Raw genomic sequence first — 5,000 nt, 5'->3', positions numbered from 1 at the left:
CGCCTGGGTCACTACTATATCAGGGTTTTCTTCTAGTTCTACAAGTGCATTTTTTTCTTGTAGTGTGATGTTATGTTTCAATGTGTTTGTCCCTTTCAAGGAGTCATTTAATGCAAGAATATCTCTCAATACTGTTTCCTGATATAATTCTATGCTAGTACTTCTTGCCTGGACTGGATAGAAATAGGACCTATATATATATATATATATCCAAAAAGTTGCAGTATTCAGTCTTCATAAAAGAAAGTCTTTATTAACAACTCGTTAAAAACATCCAGGAGGTACACAAAGCAGCATTCAGATCACAGTATCTGCTAACATGTTTCGGCCTTCATGTGTGTATATATATATATATATATATATATATATATATACACACACACACACACATATATATATATAAAGAAGGGGACCAAACGCAGCAGCGAAAGGAAAAGAATGTACTGTGGTAGCACTCCCCAATACTAGACGGAAGGACCACTATAAACTCCTAGAGAGAAGCCCCAGAAGTAGGCGGGTGTTTTTATAAAACTTAACTTTTATTATAAAATGTTAAAATACTAGATAACATTAAAAACACAGTTGACGACCGCAAGCCGAACAAAATGTGTTACAAGGGTGGAGGACACCAAGAAAGAGTAGCATATATAACTGAGTATAATACTAATAGTTACAACTCCTGGGTGTGTGTGCGCCTTATAGTGCTGTACCACCCCCTCGGGAATGAGGGTATTAGTGGTGAACTACTCAGGTAATAATCAGGATACTGTTAGGAGATCTGTAGATTATTCAGACTCGCCTATTAGATCCAATTGTGATCTTGGAATACAGCGTTCATAAGGTTGAACTGGTAATAATAAAACGGTAATTGTTCTCTGAGCCCATATGTAATTTAAGCTAAAATAGCTACTTTTACTGGTATTAAGTTATGAATAAAACTAGAGAGTTCACAGGTAACTATCTTGAAAGAAGGGGGGTCAGGGTTAAAGTTGGTCTAATGCTTGTGGTCACCTTAAGCTGCATGTATACATTCTCAATTATAAAATGATTGAATATAATGCTAAGAGTTACAACTCCTGTGTGTGTGTGCAGCTTATGGTGCTTTACCACCCCCTCTGTAATGAGGGTATTGGTGGTGTACTTTTAGGGCGATACTCAGGAATACTATCTGGTGACCTGTAGAATATTCAGACTCCCCTGATTATTTCAATCCTGATCTTAAGGTACAACAATCATATGGTTTGACTGGTAGTAATAATAAATGATAGTAAATCTCTGAGCCCATATGTGATTTGAGCTAAAATAGCTAATTTTACTGGTATTAAGTTACGATAAAACTAGATGGTTCACAGGTAAATCTCTTAAATGAAGGTCAGAGTTAAAGTTAATCTGATGCTAGTGGTCATTTTGAGATGCGTGTACACATTCTCTGTTGATTTAAAATAGAGATAGAAAATCTGAAAAGAGGTCACGTCACTCAATGATATACCACCTGTAAATACAAATCCTGTGTATCAGTTAACTATAGTGCTTACCACATCCTTTCATTGGAGGTTATATGTGGTGTACTTATAAAGATGCCCCTAGTGAGTGAGCCAAAAAGTAATCAGGATTGTATTAGGGTCAGAAAGTGTGCAAACACAAAAGTATCCGGTTCTTAATACTGGAGGCAATTTAAAATGCCAGTGTTGAATCTTATGTAAGAGGATATATAATGTTGGCAAGCCCCGCTGAATATTCTAACCGGACCCTGAATTGGTAAATTTATAAGACCCCTGTGACTAGCATACACAAAAGCTTCATATCTAGTGGTCCATTCTAATGTTAGGACAAGGTAATAAAGCTACTGGAAAGCAACTGAAATAATTATAGCTACTCTCAAAAGAGAGATATTTACTAGTGCTTATTGGTAGATTACCATAAGTTGCTAAAATTCGTCCGTTTAAATAGAATGGAATACTATTAGCTCCAAATTATGAAATTACAGCTCCCATCGAAAGGAGTCTATTTAGGATCGTAACTTAAATAATCACTCGATTTAGGGTAGTTAGTTTTTCCAGATAAGTTAGGAAGCACTACACGCATTCACACAATTATCAACCACACTTAATTTAAATTCTAAATAACGGTCGACGAACGCACATCCAAACAACTGCTATTAAAAACAGAGAACGGAGGTCTCAGTGCGCCCTGACATGTTTCGCCAGTTCGGCTTTGTCAAAGGTGGGGCGCCCGCCGATATTCAGGGCTTATATTGGCTGATTACAGGGGGAGTGAAAAGGTGTAGCCCAACGATTGGTTCAGCTTTAACGAATCAGAGACAGGACAGATCGGAGGTGTTGTAATAATACCGTAAGTGACCAGTTTACGGAGCGAGTAAAAAACAGATGATTAACTAAGATCAGAATATAGAGATATATGTATTTCAAATACATGGTCCAAAATTTCTAAAATGATCCTGCATGACATTGTGGCAGGTAAAGTCCCCTGGAGCAGAAAAAGGGGGGAGTGCGATGTGATAATCAAGTGTATTAGGCTTGATCAATGTGTGATTTGTGATTAAAGATATCTAAAAAAGATTGCTTTGTTTGTGACACTGTACAGTTTAAGAGATTATGCGACGGGGAAGGACAAAAAGTGTTATAATATAGCTAGCTAGCATACAATCTATTTGGGTGAAAAATAAAGAAATAATTAAAATAATTCTTTGACAATCTACATATGTGTGAAGTGAATGTGTCCAAGTGACAAAAACCAAAATAAAGATTGTCAAATGTGAATGAAAAAGAAGGAATAACGACAACACAGAAATGTGACGGTGAACTTAAAATACAGGGACCCACGGTGGTGTCCATATAAATAAAAATGTGGTACCAAGGCATAATTGTGTCTAAGACAAGTAGGAAATAAGCATTTATTAAAGAAAATCGGCCATGGTTTTAAAATATAATAGTGTTATCCTAGAGTTAGATGACTAGATAACTGGATTGAACCCAGCAGTATGTGGACTACCATCTAAGAGAATTTGTTGAAGCCTTACCATCTTTCATAAAGGATACCATGGAGGTTCTACAAAGACTTGAGAATATTAATATAAAAAAAGAGACCTGGTTAGTCACAGCGGATGTTGAATCCCTTTATACCTCCATTGAACATGAAAAAGGACTTACGGCTGTCAAATTCTTCTTAGACCAGGGATCTTCGGAAGATCATAATCATGATCTGTTCATACTCAAATTACTAGAGTTCGTCCTGAAGTATAATTTTTTCACCTTTGCTAACCAATTTTATCTGCAAGTTCAGGGCACGGCGATGGGCACTGCTTGCGCCCCTACGTACGCTAACTTATTCCTGGGGTATTGGGAAAAACATGTGGTTTTTAGTGATGCCAACTCTACAGAGACCGACCTAATACCATTCTGGATTCGGTACATAGACAATATCCTGTTTATGTGGGAAGGAACGAAGGAAAGTTTGGAAATGTTTCTGCAAAAATTGAATCAAAATGATTTTAACATCAAATTAACTTATACCATGAGCCAATCAGAAATTAACTTTCTAGATTCGAATATCTTTAAAGATCAGGATGGTAAAATCCAAATCAACCTTTACAGGAAGGAGACCACTACGAACAGCTTATTGCACAAAAACAGAGCCCATGCTCCCAGTACCACGAAATCTTTACCAGTTGGTGAATTCTTACGCCTCAAAAGAAACTGCAGTGATGACAAACTGTTTATCCAACAAGCCAAAAAATTGGAACAGAGACTCCAAGACAGGGGCTACAGCAAAAGATGCATTAAAAAAGCTAAATCCAGGGCAGTACATACTGAACACACAGACCTTCTACGGGACAAAATTAAAAAATCAGACGAACAGACAAGACTGATTTTAACTTATAATCCCCAGATTCCCGCAGTAAGTGAAATCTTGAACAGAAACTGGCACATTCTAATGTTGGATCAAGATCTAAAATCAATACTGGGTGATAGAATTAAAATTGGATATAGAAGAACCCTTAACATCAAAGATAAAGTCTCCAGAAGCCACTTCCAGGTGGGCAAAACAAGAACGGCTATCAACGCTGGATCTTTTCCTTGCAGAACTTGCTCCTCCTGCAAGTATATACGGAAGATGAACTCAATTCAAGACCGATTTGGCCACACACATAAAATGAAGAAGTATATCAGCTGCTCAACAGAAAATGTAATATATGCTCTATACTGCAGCTGTTCCAAAATTTATGTGGGCATGACAAGCAGAAAGCTCCGCACAAGATTACAGGAGCATGTTAGAAATATCAAAAATGCCAGTAAAGACCTGGAAGATGGCAAATCTATTACTTCTGTAGCATCTCATTTCCTCAAATGGCATCGCTCCAACCCTGGCAATTTAAAATGCCAGGGAATAGAGAAAATATCCCTAGGAATCAGGGGAGGTAACCTAGAGACAGCATTGCTTAGATCTGAGTGCAGATGGATTTACCTCCTAGACTGTGTCCAGCCCAAGGGGTTAAATGAGCAAAATAATTATTATTGCTTTCTATGAATCCCCTTTTTCAACGATAAATAAATAACTGAGTAATCAACTCGGAGAACTGTGGCCACTTACAACCTATACTCCCCCTTGTAAAAAATCATTTTAACAAATCTTTTTGGAGAGTATATTCAGCGAGAGAAACTTATATGATGCCTACACTGCTGGGTTCAATCCAGTTATCTAGTCATCTAACTCTAGGGTAACACTATTATATTTTAAAACCATGGACGATTTTCTTTAATAAATGCTTATTTCCTACTTGTCTTAGACACAATTATGCCCTGGTACCACATTTTTATTTATATGGACACCACCGTGGGTCCCTGTATTTTAAGTTCACCGTCACATTTCTGTGTTGTCGTTTTTCCTTCTTTTTCATTCACATTTGACAACCTTTATTTTGGTTTTTGTCACTTGGACACATTCACTTCACACATACGTAGATTGTCAAAGAATTATTT

General features: G+C 37.1%; 1 protein-coding gene across 1 annotated transcript in view; it reads right to left on the bottom strand.

The window, feature by feature from the left end:
• LOC128639044 (NXPE family member 4-like) overlaps positions 1-5,000 on the bottom strand; it is a 112,676-nt gene that overhangs the window by 5,267 nt on the left and 102,409 nt on the right.

Source organism: Bombina bombina, chromosome 8, assembly GCF_027579735.1.
Source record: "Bombina bombina isolate aBomBom1 chromosome 8, aBomBom1.pri, whole genome shotgun sequence".
NCBI lineage: Eukaryota > Metazoa > Chordata > Amphibia > Anura > Bombinatoridae > Bombina > Bombina bombina.
This window is presented reverse-complemented; position numbering and strand designations above follow the sequence as displayed.